This window comes from Chiloscyllium punctatum, chromosome 30, assembly GCF_047496795.1.
Source record: "Chiloscyllium punctatum isolate Juve2018m chromosome 30, sChiPun1.3, whole genome shotgun sequence".
Lineage (NCBI taxonomy): Eukaryota > Metazoa > Chordata > Chondrichthyes > Orectolobiformes > Hemiscylliidae > Chiloscyllium > Chiloscyllium punctatum.
Window position 1 is genome coordinate 26,993,532 of NC_092768.1, and position 16,970 is coordinate 27,010,501.

The following is a 16,970-nucleotide window of genomic DNA, read 5'->3' on the forward strand; positions in this document are numbered from 1 at the left end:
GACTTTCTCCATTGCTGATATAGCGAGAAACCAAGTAGGAAACTCGCAATGAAGCGCTGTTTGTTTGACTAGTTGGATTTTATCTGAACGCTGTTTCTTTATTTCAAGATATATAAAGTAAATAATACGACTAGGATTCGAGGCTCAAGATTATTACTTGCAAATTATAGTTTGCCTAGATGCTTCCTGACCAAGTGGAGAACGCTATTCTTAAAATGGAAATGGGTTCTACTTAAATTATAACATTAACGCATTATGTGCACACAGTCAGCACAGCTCATATTTTGAAACACAACAACATAGAGATGGTGGTAGGAATAGCCCGCAGATCAAGCCTGCTCGCTATAGTTCATGATCAACTTCACTTTCCGGCCCATCTCTTGGTTTTGGAAGCATTCCAACGATTTCTCCAATCCAGCCTCAACTAGAGCATAGAACATACAAAAGGCCAGAACAGAACAGGCCCTTTGGCCCACGATGTTGTGCCGAGGTTCTACCCGAATGTAATGTAACCTACGCAATCCTCAACTCACTGCTCTCCATGTGCCCGTCCAGCAGTTCCTGAAATGACGCCAATGACTCTGCTTCCAAGTGGACGGGCTGGCAACCCCTTCCATGCATTCACAACTCTCTGCGTAAAGAACCTACCTCTGACGTCTCCTCGATACTTTCCTCCTGATATCTTCAAACTATGACTCGGGCTATTGACTCTGTCTATGCCACTCATTATTCAAAGATATTCAATACTAGAACATCAATGACGCTCTGTCGTGAAGAACTGAGAAGGTTTCCAATCTTTGATTATCCGCTGGTTGGATTCCCATCGAGCACAAAGAAAGACGATTGCGTTCGTCAGAGGGCATTGGCTTTCTGCATTTGAACCTAGTATGGTCTGCTTCAGTATCTGAGGAGTTTTCGGTGGTGCTACCATGATGCAATCGTGAACATAAATGCCCACTTCTGACTATATGACAGAAGGAAGGTCACTGGTGAAGCAGCAGAAGATGTTTGGATATATGACAGTACCCTTCCTGATGAAGGACTCCTGCTCGAGAGGTCGATTTTGCCGGTCCTCGGATGCTGCCTGCCCCGCTGTGCTTTTCCAGCACCACTCTCATCTCATTCGGCGTATGGAGTCTGGCCCATCATTCTGGGCTCACGGCCGGTCATCTCACTATGTCGATTTTACTTAATGCCAGAAAACTATGGATTGCGCCATGAAAATGCTCAAAAACGGAGCCTGCAGAGCGGACGTTTCCATTCGATCCCATCCCACACGCTGAGTGAACACACCCTGTTTATCGCGCAGCAGGAGATGGGCGAGTGCACGCAGCCAGGCGAAGCAAACCCGGGGCATCGGGCCGAACTCTGTTCGAGCCGTGCAGCATTTGAAATAAAGGGTGCTGCAATGCGTTGCATTGGCCGGGAATCGAACCCGGGCCTCCCGCGTGGCAGGCGAGAATTCTACCACTGAACCACCAATGCACCTGCGGGCGGGCACCGCTAGAACTTTACTACAGTTTGAACTCCAGCAGGAAACTAAACCGGTATTCTTGATATTCTGTCCTGTGGCGCAGCATGCCGACTCCAATCTCCAGCATCTGCAGCCCTGACTTTCTCCATTGCTGATATAGCGAGAAACCAAGTAGGAAACTCGCAATGAAGCGCTGTTTGTTTGACTAGTTGGATTTTATCTGAACGCTGTTTCTTTATTTCAAAATATATAAAGTAAATAATACGACTAGGATTCGAGGCTCAAGATTATTACTTGCAAATTATAGTGTGCCTAGATGCTTCCTGACCAAGTGGAGAACGCTATTCTTAAAATGGAAATGGGTTCTACTTAAATTATAACATTAACGTATTATGTGCACACAGTCAGCACAGCTCATATTTTGAAACACAACAACATAGAGATGGTGGTAGGAATAGCCCGCAGATCAAGCCTGCTCGCTATAGTTCATGATCAACTTCACTTTCCGGCCCATCTCTTGGTTTTGGAAGCATTCCAACGATTTCTCCAATCCAGCCTAAACTAGAGCATAGAACATACAAAAGGCCAGAACAGAACAGGCCCTTTGGCCCACGATGTTGTGCCGAGGTTCTACCCGAATGTAATGTAACCTACGCAATCCTCAACTCACTGCTCTCCATGTGCCCGTCCAGCAGTTCCTGAAATGACGCCAATGACTCTGCTTCCAAGTGGACGGGCTGGCAACCCCTTCCATGCATTCACAACTCTCTGCGTAAAGAACCTACCTCTGACGTCTCCTCGATACTTTCCTCCTGATATCTTCAAACTATGACTCGGGCTATTGACTCTGTCTATGCCACTCATTATTCAAAGATATTCAATACTAGAACATCAATGACGCTCTGTCGTGAAGAACTGAGAAGGTTTCCAATCTTTGATTATCCGCTGGTTGGATTCCCATCGAGCACAAAGAAAGACGATTGCGTTCGTCAGAGGGCATTGGCTTTCTGCATTTGAACCTAGTATGGTCTGCTTCAGTATCTGAGGAGTTTTCGGTGGTGCTACCATGATGCAATCGTGAACATAAATGCCCACTTCTGACTATATGACAGAAGGAAGGTCACTGATGAAGCAGCAGAAGATGTTTGGATATATGACAGTACCCTTCCTGATGAAGGACTCCTGCTCGAGAGGTCGATTTTGCCGGTCCTCGGATGCTGCCTGCCCCGCTGTGCTTTTCCAGCACCACTCTCATCTCATTCGGCGTATGGAGTCTGGCCCATCATTCTGGGCTCACGGCCGGTCATCTCACTATGTCGATTTTACTTAATGCCAGAAAACTATGGATTGCGCCATGAAAATGCTCAAAAACGGAGCCTGCAGAGCGGACGTTTCCATTCGATCCCATCCCACACGCTGAGTGAACACACCCTGTTTATCGCGCAGCAGGAGATGGGCGAGTGCACGCAGCCAGGCGAAGCAAACCCGGGGCATCGGGCCGAACTCTGTTCGAACCGTGCAGCATTTGAAATAAAGGGTGCTGCAATGCGTTGCATTGGCCGGGAATCGAACCCGGGCCTCCCACGTGGCAGGCGAGAATACTACCACTGAACCACCAATGCACCTGCGGGCGCGCCCCGCTAGAACTTTACTACAGTTTGAACTCCAGCAGGAAACTAAACCGGTATTCTTGATATTCTGTCCTGTGGCGCAGCATGCCGACTCCAATCTCCAGCATCTGCAGCCCTGACTTTCTCCATTGCTGATATAGCGAGAAACCAAGTAGGAAACTCGCAATGAAGCGCTGTTTGTTTGACTAGTTGGATTTTATCTGAACGCTGTTTCTTTATTTCAAAATATATAAAGTAAATAATACGACAAGGATTCGAGGCTCAAGATTATTACTTGCAAATTATAGTTTGCCTCGATGCTTCCTGACCAAGTGGAGAACGCTATTCTTAAAATGGAAATGAGTTCTACCTAAATTATAACATTAACGTATTATGTGCACACAGTCAGCACATCTCATATTTTGAAACACAACAACATAGAGATGGTGGTAGGAATAGCCCGCAGATCAAGCCTGCTCGCTATAGTTCATGATCAACTTCACTTTCCGGCCCATCTCTTGGTTTTGGAAGCATTCCAACGATTTCTCCAATCCAGCCTCAACTAGAGCATAGAACATACAAAAGGCCAGAACAGAACAGGCCCTTTGGCCCACGATGTTGTGCCGAGGTTCTACCCGAATGTAATGTAACCTACGCAATCCTCAACTCACTGCTCTCCATGTGCCCGTCCAGCAGTTCCTGAAATGACGCCAATGACTCTGCTTCCAAGTGGACGGGCTGGCAACCCCTTCCATGCATTCACAACTCTCTGCGTAAAGAACCTACCTCTGACGTCTCCTCGATACTTTCCTCCTGATATCTTCAAACTATGACTCGGGCTATTGACTCTGTCTGTGCCACTCATTATTCAAAGATATTCAATGCTAGAACATCAATGACGCTCTGTCGTGAAGAACTGAGAAGGTTTCCAATCTTTGTTTATCCGCTGGTTGGATTCCCATCGAGCACAAAGAAAGACGATTGCGTTCGTCAGAGGGCATTGGCTTTCTGCATTTGAACCTAGTATGGTCTGCTTCAGTATCTGAGGAGTTGTCAGTGGTGCTACCATGATGCAATCGTGAACAAAAATGCCCACTTCTGACTATATGACAGAAGGAAGGTCACTGATGAAGCAGCAGAAGATGTTTGGATATATGACAGTACCCTTCCTGATGAAGGACTCCTGCTCGAGAGGTCGATTTTGCCGGTCCTCGGATGCTGCCTGCCCCGCTGTGCTTTTCCAGCACCACTCTCATCTCATTCGGCGTATGGAGTCTGGCCCATCATTCTGGGCTCACGGCCGGTCATCTCACTATGTCGATTTTACTTAATGCCAGAAAACTATGGATTGCGCCATGAAAATGCTCAAAAACGGAGCCTGCAGAGCGGACGTTTCCATCCGATCCCATCCCACACGCTGAGTGAACACACCCTGTTTATCGCGCAGCAGGAGATGGGCGAGTGCACGCAGCCAGGCGAAGCAAACCCGGGGCATCGGGCCGAACTCTGTTCGAGCCGTGCAGCATTTGAAATAAAGGGTGCTGCAATGCGTTGCATTGGCCGGGAATCGAACCCGGGCCTCCCGCGTGGCAGGCGAGAATTCTACCACTGAACCACCAATGCACCTGCGGGCGGGCCCCGCTAGAACTTTACTACAGTTTGAACTCCAGCAGGAAACTAAACCGGTATTCTTGATATTCTGTCCTGTGGCGCAGCATGCCGACTCCAATCTCCAGCATCTGCAGCCCTGACTTTCTCCATTGCTGATATAGCAAGAAACCAAGTAGGAAACTCGCAATGAAGCGCTGTTTGTTTGACTAGTTGGATTTTATCTGAACGCTGTTTCTTTATTTCAAGATATATAAAGTAAATAATACGACTAGGATTCGAGGCTCAAGATTATTACTTGCAAATTATAGTTTGCCTAGATGCTTCCTGACCAAGTGGAGAACGCTATTCTTAAAATGGAAATGGGTTCTACTTAAATTATAACATTAACGCATTATGTGCACACAGTCAGCACAGCTCATATTTTGAAACACAACAACATAGAGATGGTGGTAGGAATAGCCCGCAGATCAAGCCTGCTCGCTATAGTTCATGATCAACTTCACTTTCCGGCCCATCTCTTGGTTTTGGAAGCATTCCAACGATTTCTCCAATCCAGCCTCAACTAGAGCATAGAACATACAAAAGGCCAGAACAGAACAGGCCCTTTGGCCCACGATGTTGTGCCGAGGTTCTACCCGAATGTAATGTAACCTACGCAATCCTGAACTCACTGCTCTCCATGTGCCCGTCCAGCAGTTCCTGAAATGACGCCAATGACTCTGCTTCCAAGTGGACGGGCTGGCAACCCCTTCCATGCATTCACAACTCTCTGCGTAAAGAACCTACCTCTGACGTCTCCTCGATACTTTCCTCCTGATATCTTCAAACTATGACTCGGGCTATTGACTCTGTCTATGCCACTCATTATTCAAAGATATTCAATACTAGAACATCAATGACGCTCTGTCGTGAAGAACTGAGAAGGTTTCCAATCTTTGATTATCCGCTGGTTGGATTCCCATCGAGCACAAAGAAAGACGATTGCGTTCGTCAGAGGGCATTGGCTTTCTGCATTTGAACCTAGTATGGTCTGCTTCAGTATCTGAGGAGTTTTCGGTGGTGCTACCATGATGCAATCGTGAACATAAATGCCCACTTCTGACTATATGACAGAAGGAAGGTCACTGATGAAGCAGCAGAAGATGTTTGGATATATGACAGTACCCTTCCTGATGAAGGACTCCTGCTCGAGAGGTCGATTTTGCCGGTCCTCGGATGCTGCCTGCCCCGCTGTGCTTTTCCAGCACCACTCTCATCTCAGTCGGTGTATGGAGTCTGGCCCATCATTCTGGGCTCACGGCCGGTCATCTCACTATGTCGATTTTACTTAATGCCAGAAAACTATGGATTGCGCCATGAAAATGCTCAAAAACGGAGTCTGCAGAGCGGACGTTTCCATCCGATCCCATCCCACACGCTGAGTGAACACACCCTGTTTACCGCGCAGCAGGACATTAGCGAGTGCACGCAGCCAGGCGAAGCAAACCCGTGGCATGGGGCCGAACTCTGTTCGAGCCGTGCAGCATTTGAAATAAAGGGTGCTGCAATGCGTTGCATTGGCCGGGAATCGAACCCGGGCCTCCCACGTGGCAGGCGAGAATACTACCACTGAACCACCAATGCACCTGCGGGCGGGCCCCGCTAGAACTTTACTACAGTTTGAACTCCAGCAGGAAACTAAACCGGTATTCTTGATATTCTGTCCTGTGGCGCAGCATGCCGACTCCAATCTCCAGCATCTGCAGCCCTGACTTTCTCCATTGCTGATATAGCGAGAAACCAAGTAGGAAACTCGCAATGAAGCGCTGTTTGTTTGACTAGTTGGATTTTATCTGAACGCTGTTTCTTTATTTCAAAATATATAAAGTAAATAATACGACAAGGATTCGAGGCTCAAGATTATTACTTGCAAATTATAGTTTGCCTCGATGCTTCCTGACCAAGTGGAGAACGCTATTCTTAAAATGGAAATGAGTTCTACCTAAATTATAACATTAACGTATTATGTGCACACAGTCAGCACATCTCATATTTTGAAACACAACAACATAGAGATGGTGGTAGGAATAGCCCGCAGATCAAGCCTGCTCGCTATAGTTCATGATCAACTTCACTTTCCGGCCCATCTCTTGGTTTTGGAAGCATTCCAACGATTTCTCCAATCCAGCCTCAACTAGAGCATAGAACATACAAAAGGCCAGAACAGAACAGGCCCTTTGGCCCACGATGTTGTGCCGAGGTTCTACCCGAATGTAATGTAACCTACGCAATCCTCAACTCACTGCTCTCCATGTGCCCGTCCAGCAGTTCCTGAAATGACGCCAATGACTCTGCTTCCAAGTGGACGGGCTGGCAACCCCTTCCATGCATTCACAACTCTCTGCGTAAAGAACCTACCTCTGACGTCTCCTCGATACTTTCCTCCTGATATCTTCAAACTATGACTCGGGCTATTGACTCTGTCTGTGCCACTCATTATTCAAAGATATTCAATGCTAGAACATCAATGACGCTCTGTCGTGAAGAACTGAGAAGGTTTCCAATCTTTGTTTATCCGCTGGTTGGATTCCCATCGAGCACAAAGAAAGACGATTGCGTTCGTCAGAGGGCATTGGCTTTCTGCATTTGAACCTAGTATGGTCTGCTTCAGTATCTGAGGAGTTGTCAGTGGTGCTACCATGATGCAATCGTGAACAAAAATGCCCACTTCTGACTATATGACAGAAGGAAGGTCACTGATGAAGCAGCAGAAGATGTTTGGATATATGACAGTACCCTTCCTGATGAAGGACTCCTGCTCGAGAGGTCGATTTTGCCGGTCCTCGGATGCTGCCTGCCCCGCTGTGCTTTTCCAGCACCACTCTCATCTCATTCGGCGTATGGAGTCTGGCCCATCATTCTGGGCTCACGGCCGGTCATCTCACTATGTCGATTTTACTTAATGCCAGAAAACTATGGATTGCGCCATGAAAATGCTCAAAAACGGAGCCTGCAGAGCGGACGTTTCCATCCGATCCCATCCCACACGCTGAGTGAACACACCCTGTTTATCGCGCAGCAGGAGATGGGCGAGTGCACGCAGCCAGGCGAAGCAAACCCGGGGCATCGGGCCGAACTCTGTTCGAGCCGTGCAGCATTTGAAATAAAGGGTGCTGCAATGCGTTGCATTGGCCGGGAATCGAACCCGGGCCTCCCGCGTGGCAGGCGAGAATTCTACCACTGAACCACCAATGCACCTGCGGGCGGGCCCCGCTAGAACTTTACTACAGTTTGAACTCCAGCAGGAAACTAAACCGGTATTCTTGATATTCTGTCCTGTGGCGCAGCATGCCGACTCCAATCTCCAGCATCTGCAGCCCTGACTTTCTCCATTGCTGATATAGCAAGAAACCAAGTAGGAAACTCGCAATGAAGCGCTGTTTGTTTGACTAGTTGGATTTTATCTGAACGCTGTTTCTTTATTTCAAGATATATAAAGTAAATAATACGACTAGGATTCGAGGCTCAAGATTATTACTTGCAAATTATAGTTTGCCTAGATGCTTCCTGACCAAGTGGAGAACGCTATTCTTAAAATGGAAATGGGTTCTACTTAAATTATAACATTAACGCATTATGTGCACACAGTCAGCACAGCTCATATTTTGAAACACAACAACATAGAGATGGTGGTAGGAATAGCCCGCAGATCAAGCCTGCTCGCTATAGTTCATGATCAACTTCACTTTCCGGCCCATCTCTTGGTTTTGGAAGCATTCCAACGATTTCTCCAATCCAGCCTCAACTAGAGCATAGAACATACAAAAGGCCAGAACAGAACAGGCCCTTTGGCCCACGATGTTGTGCCGAGGTTCTACCCGAATGTAATGTAACCTACGCAATCCTCAACTCACTGCTCTCCATGTGCCCGTCCAGCAGTTCCTGAAATGACGCCAATGACTCTGCTTCCAAGTGGACGGGCTGGCAACCCCTTCCATGCATTCACAACTCTCTGCGTAAAGAACCTACCTCTGACGTCTCCTCGATACTTTCCTCCTGATATCTTCAAACTATGACTCGGGCTATTGACTCTGTCTATGCCACTCATTATTCAAAGATATTCAATACTAGAACATCAATGACGCTCTGTCGTGAAGAACTGAGAAGGTTTCCAATCTTTGATTATCCGCTGGTTGGATTCCCATCGAGCACAAAGAAAGACGATTGCGTTCGTCAGAGGGCATTGGCTTTCTGCATTTGAACCTAGTATGGTCTGCTTCAGTATCTGAGGAGTTTTCGGTGGTGCTACCATGATGCAATCGTGAACATAAATGCCCACTTCTGACTATATGACAGAAGGAAGGTCACTGATGAAGCAGCAGAAGATGTTTGGATATATGACAGTACCCTTCCTGATGAAGGACTCCTGCTCGAGAGGTCGATTTTGCCGCTCCTCGGATGCTGCCTGCCCCGCTGTGCTTTTCCAGCACCACTCTCATCTCATTCGGCGTATGGAGTCTGGCCCATCATTCTGGGCTCACGGCCGGTCATCTCACTATGTCGATTTTACTTAATGCCAGAAAACTATGGATTGCGCCATGAAAATGCTCAAAAACGGAGCCTGCAGAGCGGACGTTTCCATTCGATCCCATCCCACACGCTGAGTGAACACACCCTGTTTATCGCGCAGCAAGACATTGGCGAGTGCACGCAGCCAGGCGAAGCAAACCCGTGGCATGGGGCCGAACTCTGTTCGAGCCGTGCAGCATTTGAAATAAAGCGTGCTGCAATGCGTTGCATTGGCTGGGAATCGAACCCGGGCCTCCCGCGTGGCAGGCGAGAATTCTACCACTGAACCACCAATCCTCCTGCGGGCGGGCCCCGCTAGAACTTTACTACAGTTTGAACTCCAGCAGGAAACTAAACCGGTATTCTTGATATTCTGTCCTGTGGCGCAGCATGCCGACTCCAATCTCCAGCATCTGCAGCCCTGACTTTCTCCATTGCTGATATAGCGAGAAACCAAGTAGGAAACTCGCAATGAAGCGCTGTTTGTTTGACTAGTTGGATTTTATCTGAACGCTGTTTCTTTATTTCAAAATATATAAAGTAAATAATACGACAAGGATTCGAGGCTCAAGATTATTACTTGCAAATTATAGTTTGCCTAGATGCTTCCTGACCAAGTGGAGAACGCTATTCTTAAAATGGAAATGAGTTCTACTTAAATTATAACATTAACGTATTATGTGCACACAGTCAGCACAGCTCATATTTTGAAACACAACAACATAGAGATGGTGGTAGGAATAGCCCGCAGATCAAGCCTGCTCGCTATAGTTCATGATCAACTTCACTTTCCGGCCCATCTCTTGGTTTTGGAAGCATTCCAACGATTTCTCCAATCCAGCCTCAACTAGAGCATAGAACATAGAAAAGTCCAGAACAGAACAGGCCCTTTGGCCCACGATGTTGTGCCGAGGTTCAACCCGAATGTAATGTAACCTACGCAATCCTCAACTCACTGCTCTCCATGTGCCCGTCCAGCAGTTCCTTAAATGACGCCAATGACTCTGCTTCCAACTGGACGGGCTGGCAACCCATTCCATGCATTCACAACTCTCTGCGTAAAGAACCTACCTCTGACGTCTCCTCGATACTTTCCTCCTGATATCTTCAAACTATGACTCGGGCTATTGACTCTGTCTATGCCACTCATTATTCAAAGATATTCAATACTAGAACATCAATGACGCTCTGTCGTGAAGAACTGAGAAGGTTTCCAATCTTTGTTTATCCGCTGGTTGGATTCCCATCGAGCACAAAGAAAGACGATTGCGTTCGTCAGAGGGCATTGGCTTTCTGCATTTGAACCTAGTATGGTCTGCTTCAGTATCTGAGGAGTTGTCAGTGGTGCTACCATGATGCAATCGTGAACAAAAATGCCCACTTCTGACTATATGACAGAAGGAAGGTCACTGATGAAGCAGCAGAAGATGTTTGGATATATGACAGTACCCTTCCTGATGAAGGACTCCTGCTCGAGAGGTCGATTTTGCCGGTCCTCGGATGCTGCCTGCCCCGCTGTGCTTTTCCAGCACCACTCTCATCTCAGTCGGCGTATGGAGTCTGGCCCATCATTCTGGGCTCACGGCCGGTCATCTCACTATGTCGATTTTACTTAATGCCAGAAAACTATGGATTGCGCCATGAAAATGCTCAAAAACGGAGCCTGCAGAGCGGACGTTTCCATCCGATCCCATCCCACACGCTGAGTGAACACACCCGGTTTATCGCGCAGCAGGAGATGGGCGAGTGCACGCAGCCAGGCGAAGCAAACCCGGGGCATCGGGCCGAACTCTGTTCGAGCCGTGCAGCATTTGAAATAAAGGGTGCTGCAATGCGTTGCATTGGCCGGGAATCGAACCCGGGCCTCCCGCGTGGCAGGCGAGAATTCTACCACTGAACCACCAATGCACCTGCGGGCGGGCCCCGCTAGAACTTTACTACAGTTTGAACTCCAGCAGGAAACTAAACCGGTATTCTTGATATTCTGTCCTGTGGCGCAGCATGCCGACTCCAATCTCCAGCATCTGCAGCCCTGACTTTCTCCATTGCTGATATAGCAAGAAACCAAGTAGGAAACTCGCAATGAAGCGCTGTTTGTTTGACTAGTTGGATTTTATCTGAACGCTGTTTCTTTATTTCAAGATATATAAAGTAAATAATACGACTAGGATTCGAGGCTCAAGATTATTACTTGCAAATTATAGTTTGCCTAGATGCTTCCTGACCAAGTGGAGAACGCTATTCTTAAAATGGAAATGGGTTCTACTTAAATTATAACATTAACGCATTATGTGCACACAGTCAGCACAGCTCATATTTTGAAACACAACAACATAGAGATGGTGGTAGGAATAGCCCGCAGATCAAGCCTGCTCGCTATAGTTCATGATCAACTTCACTTTCCGGCCCATCTCTTGGTTTTGGAAGCATTCCAACGATTTCTCCAATCCAGCCTCAACTAGAGCATAGAACATACAAAAGGCCAGAACAGAACAGGCCCTTTGGCCCACGATGTTGTGCCGAGGTTCTACCCGAATGTAATGTAACCTACGCAATCCTCAACTCACTGCTCTCCATGTGCCCGTCCAGCAGTTCCTGAAATGACGCCAATGACTCTGCTTCCAAGTGGACGGGCTGGCAACCCCTTCCATGCATTCACAACTCTCTGCGTAAAGAACCTACCTCTGACGTCTCCTCGATACTTTCCTCCTGATATCTTCAAACTATGACTCGGGCTATTGACTCTGTCTATGCCACTCATTATTCAAAGATATTCAATACTAGAACATCAATGACGCTCTGTCGTGAAGAACTGAGAAGGTTTCCAATCTTTGATTATCCGCTGGTTGGATTCCCATCGAGCACAAAGAAAGACGATTGCGTTCGTCAGAGGGCATTGGCTTTCTGCATTTGAACCTAGTATGGTCTGCTTCAGTATCTGAGGAGTTTTCGGTGGTGCTACCATGATGCAATCGTGAACATAAATGCCCACTTCTGACTATATGACAGAAGGAAGGTCACTGATGAAGCAGCAGAAGATGTTTGGATATATGACAGTACCCTTCCTGATGAAGGACTCCTGCTCGAGAGGTCGATTTTGCCGCTCCTCGGATGCTGCCTGCCCCGCTGTGCTTTTCCAGCACCACTCTCATCTCATTCGGCGTATGGAGTCTGGCCCATCATTCTGGGCTCACGGCCGGTCATCTCACTATGTCGATTTTACTTAATGCCAGAAAACTATGGATTGCGCCATGAAAATGCTCAAAAACGGAGCCTGCAGAGCGGACGTTTCCATTCGATCCCATCCCACACGCTGAGTGAACACACCCTGTTTATCGCGCAGCAAGACATTGGCGAGTGCACGCAGCCAGGCGAAGCAAACCCGTGGCATGGGGCCGAACTCTGTTCGAGCCGTGCAGCATTTGAAATAAAGCGTGCTGCAATGCGTTGCATTGGCTGGGAATCGAACCCGGGCCTCCCGCGTGGCAGGCGAGAATTCTACCACTGAACCACCAATCCTCCTGCGGGCGGGCCCCGCTAGAACTTTACTACAGTTTGAACTCCAGCAGGAAACTAAACCGGTATTCTTGATATTCTGTCCTGTGGCGCAGCATGCCGACTCCAATCTCCAGCATCTGCAGCCCTGACTTTCTCCATTGCTGATATAGCGAGAAACCAAGTAGGAAACTCGCAATGAAGCGCTGTTTGTTTGACTAGTTGGATTTTATCTGAACGCTGTTTCTTTATTTCAAAATATATAAAGTAAATAATACGACAAGGATTCGAGGCTCAAGATTATTACTTGCAAATTATAGTTTGCCTAGATGCTTCCTGACCAAGTGGAGAACGCTATTCTTAAAATGGAAATGAGTTCTACTTAAATTATAACATTAACGTATTATGTGCACACAGTCAGCACAGCTCATATTTTGAAACACAACAACATAGAGATGGTGGTAGGAATAGCCCGCAGATCAAGCCTGCTCGCTATAGTTCATGATCAACTTCACTTTCCGGCCCATCTCTTGGTTTTGGAAGCATTCCAACGATTTCTCCAATCCAGCCTCAACTAGAGCATAGAACATAGAAAAGTCCAGAACAGAACAGGCCCTTTGGCCCACGATGTTGTGCCGAGGTTCAACCCGAATGTAATGTAACCTACGCAATCCTCAACTCACTGCTCTCCATGTGCCCGTCCAGCAGTTCCTTAAATGACGCCAATGACTCTGCTTCCAACTGGACGGGCTGGCAACCCATTCCATGCATTCACAACTCTCTGCGTAAAGAACCTACCTCTGACGTCTCCTCGATACTTTCCTCCTGATATCTTCAAACTATGACTCGGGCTATTGACTCTGTCTATGCCACTCATTATTCAAAGATATTCAATACTAGAACATCAATGACGCTCTGTCGTGAAGAACTGAGAAGGTTTCCAATCTTTGTTTATCCGCTGGTTGGATTCCCATCGAGCACAAAGAAAGACGATTGCGTTCGTCAGAGGGCATTGGCTTTCTGCATTTGAACCTAGTATGGTCTGCTTCAGTATCTGAGGAGTTGTCAGTGGTGCTACCATGATGCAATCGTGAACAAAAATGCCCACTTCTGACTATATGACAGAAGGAAGGTCACTGATGAAGCAGCAGAAGATGTTTGGATATATGACAGTACCCTTCCTGATGAAGGACTCCTGCTCGAGAGGTCGATTTTGCCGGTCCTCGGATGCTGCCTGCCCCGCTGTGCTTTTCCAGCACCACTCTCATCTCAGTCGGCGTATGGAGTCTGGCCCATCATTCTGGGCTCACGGCCGGTCATCTCACTATGTCGATTTTACTTAATGCCAGAAAACTATGGATTGCGCCATGAAAATGCTCAAAAACGGAGCCTGCAGAGCGGACGTTTCCATCCGATCCCATCCCACACGCTGAGTGAACACACCCGGTTTATCGCGCAGCAGGAGATTGGCGAGTGCACGCAGCCAGGCGAAGCAAACCCGGGGCATCGGGCCGAACTCTGTTCGAGCCGTGCCGCATTTGAAATAAAGGGTGCTGCAATGCGTTGCATTGGCCGGGAATCGAACCCGGGCCTCCCGCGTGGCAGGCGAGAATTCCACCACTGAACCACCAATGCACCTGCGGGCGGGCCCCGCTAGAACTTTACTACAGTTTGAACTCCAGCAGGAAACTAAACCGGTATTCTTGATATTCTGTCCTGTGGCGCAGCATGCCGACTCCAATCTCCAGCATCTGCAGCCCTGACTTTCTCCATTGCTAATATAGCGAGAAACCAAGTAGGAAACTCGCAATGAAGCGCTGTTTGTTTGACTAGTTGGATTTTATCTGAACGCTGTTTCTTTATTTCAAAATATATAAAATAAATAATACGACAAGGATTCGAGGCTCAAGATTATTACTTGCAAATTATAGTTTGCCTAGATGCTTCCTGACCAAGTGGAGAACGCTATTCTTAAAATGGAAATGAGTTCTACTTAAATTATAACATTAACGTATTATGTGCACACAGTCAGCACAGCTCATATTTTGAAACACAACAACATAGAGATGGTGGTAGGAATAGCCCGCAGATCAAGCCTGCTCGCTATAGTTCATGATCAACTTCACTTTCCGGCCCATCTCTTGGTTTTGGAAGCATTCCAACGATTTCTCCAATCCAGCCTCAACTAGAGCATAGAACATACAAAAGGCCAGAACAGAACAGGCCCTTTGGCCCACGATGTTGTGCCGAGGTTCAACCCGAATGTAATGTAACCTACGCAATCCTCAACTCACTGCTCTCCATGTGCCCGTCCAGCAGTTCCTTAAATGTCGCCAATGACTCTGCTTCCAACTGGACGGGCTGGCAACCCATTCCATGCATTCACAACTCTCTGCGTAAAGAACCTACCTCTGACGTCTCCTCGATACTTTCCTCCTGATATCTTCAAACTATGACTCGGGCTATTGACTCTGTCTGTGCCACTCATTATTCAAAGATATTCAATGCTAGAACATCAATGACGCTCTGTCGTGAAGAACTGAGAAGGTTTCCAATCTTTGTTTATCCGCTGGTTGGATTCCCATCGAGCACAAAGAAAGACGATTGCGTTCGTCAGAGGGCATTGGCTTTCTGCATTTGAACCTAGTATGGTCTGCTTCAGTATCTGAGGAGTTGTCAGTGGTGCTACCATGATGCAATCGTGAACAAAAATGCCCACTTCTGACTATACGACAGAAGGAAGGTCACTGATGAAGCAGCAGAAGATGTGTTTGGATATATGACAGTACCCTTCTTGATGAAGGACTCCTGCTCGAGAGGTCGATTTTGCCGGTCCTCGGATGCTGCCTGCCCCGCTGTGCTTTTCCAGCACCACTCTCATCTCATTCGGCGTATGGAGTCTGGCCCATCATTCTGGGCTCACGGCCGGTCATCTCACTATGTCGATTTTACTTAATGCCAGAAAACTATGGATTGCGCCATGAAAATGCTCAAAAACGGAGTCTGCAGAGCGGACGTTTCCATCCGATCCCATCTCACACGCTGAGTGAACACACCCTGTTTATCGCGCAGCAAGACATTGGCGAGTGCACGCAGCCAGGCGAAGCAAACCCGTGGCATGGGGCCGAACTCTGTTCGAGCCGTGCAGCATTTGAAATAAAGGGTGCTGCAATGCGTTGCATTGGCCGGGAATCGAACCCGGGCCTCCCGCGTGGCAGGCGGGAATTCTACCACTGAACCACCAATGCACCTGCGGGCGGGCCCCGCTAGAACTTTACTACAGTTTGAACTCCAGCAGGAAACTAAACCGGTATTCTTGATATTCTGTCCTGTGGCGCAGCATGCCGACTCCAATCTCCAGCATCTGCAGCCCTGACTTTCTCCATTGCTGATATAGCGAGAAACCAAGTAGGAAACTCGCAATGAAGCGCTGTTTGTTTGACTAGTTGGATTTTATCTGAACGCTGTTTCTTTATTTCAAAATATATAAAGTAAATAATACGACAAGGATTCGAGGCTCAAGATTATTACTTGCAAATTATAGTTTGCCTAGATGGTTCCTGACCAAGTGGAGAACGCTATTCTTAAAATGGAAATGAGTTCTACTTAAATTATAACATTAACGTATTATGTGCACACAGTCAGCACAGCTCATATTTTGAAACACAACAACATAGAGATGGTGGTAGGAATAGCCCGCAGATCAAGCCTGCTCGCTATAGTTCATGATCAACTTCACTTTCCGGCCCATCTCTTGGTTTTGGAAGCATTCCAACGATTTCTCCAATCCAGCCTCAACTAGAGCATAGAACATAGAAAAGTCCAGAACAGAACAGGCCCTTTGGCCCACGATGTTGTGCCGAGGTTCAACCCGAATGTAATGTAACCTACGCAATCCTCAACTCACTGCTCTCCATGTGCCCGTCCAGCAGTTCCTTAAATGACGCCAATGACTCTGCTTCCAACTGGACGGGCTGGCAACCCATTCCATGCATTCACAACTCTCTGCGTAAAGAACCTACCTCTGACGTCTCCTCGATACTTTCCTCCTGATATCTTCAAACTATGACTCGGGCTATTGACTCTGTCTATGCCACTCATTATTCAAAGATATTCAATACTAGAACATCAATGACGCTCTGTCGTGAAGAACTGAGAAGGTTTCCAATCTTTGTTTATCCGCTGGTTGGATTCCCATCGAGCACAAAGAAAGACGATTGCGTTCGTCAGAG

At 47.4% G+C, this 16,970-nt stretch overlaps 10 non-coding genes across 10 annotated transcripts; all 10 read right to left on the reverse strand.

Moving 5' to 3' along the window:
• Positions 1-1,414: 1,414 nt before the first annotated feature.
• trnag-gcc (transfer RNA glycine (anticodon GCC)) lies at positions 1,415-1,485 on the reverse strand. The gene has a single exon. It is a non-coding gene; the product is annotated as a tRNA-Gly (tRNA).
• Positions 1,486-3,025: 1,540 nt separating this feature from the next.
• Positions 3,026-3,096, reverse strand: trnag-gcc (transfer RNA glycine (anticodon GCC)). The gene has a single exon. It is a non-coding gene; the product is annotated as a tRNA-Gly (tRNA).
• Positions 3,097-4,636: 1,540 nt separating this feature from the next.
• Positions 4,637-4,707, reverse strand: trnag-gcc (transfer RNA glycine (anticodon GCC)). The gene has a single exon. It is a non-coding gene; the product is annotated as a tRNA-Gly (tRNA).
• Positions 4,708-6,247: 1,540 nt separating this feature from the next.
• Positions 6,248-6,318, reverse strand: trnag-gcc (transfer RNA glycine (anticodon GCC)). The gene has a single exon. It is a non-coding gene; the product is annotated as a tRNA-Gly (tRNA).
• Positions 6,319-7,858: 1,540 nt separating this feature from the next.
• On the reverse strand, positions 7,859-7,929 carry trnag-gcc (transfer RNA glycine (anticodon GCC)). The gene has a single exon. It is a non-coding gene; the product is annotated as a tRNA-Gly (tRNA).
• Positions 7,930-9,469: 1,540 nt separating this feature from the next.
• Positions 9,470-9,540, reverse strand: trnag-gcc (transfer RNA glycine (anticodon GCC)). Its single transcript has one exon. It is a non-coding gene; the product is annotated as a tRNA-Gly (tRNA).
• Positions 9,541-11,080: 1,540 nt separating this feature from the next.
• On the reverse strand, positions 11,081-11,151 carry trnag-gcc (transfer RNA glycine (anticodon GCC)). The gene has a single exon. It is a non-coding gene; the product is annotated as a tRNA-Gly (tRNA).
• Positions 11,152-12,691: 1,540 nt separating this feature from the next.
• On the reverse strand, positions 12,692-12,762 carry trnag-gcc (transfer RNA glycine (anticodon GCC)). The gene has a single exon. It is a non-coding gene; the product is annotated as a tRNA-Gly (tRNA).
• A 1,540-nt stretch (positions 12,763-14,302) lies between these two features.
• On the reverse strand, positions 14,303-14,373 carry trnag-gcc (transfer RNA glycine (anticodon GCC)). Its single transcript has one exon. It is a non-coding gene; the product is annotated as a tRNA-Gly (tRNA).
• Positions 14,374-15,915: 1,542 nt separating this feature from the next.
• On the reverse strand, positions 15,916-15,986 carry trnag-gcc (transfer RNA glycine (anticodon GCC)). The gene has a single exon. It is a non-coding gene; the product is annotated as a tRNA-Gly (tRNA).
• Between the last annotated feature and the right edge of the window lie 984 nt (positions 15,987-16,970).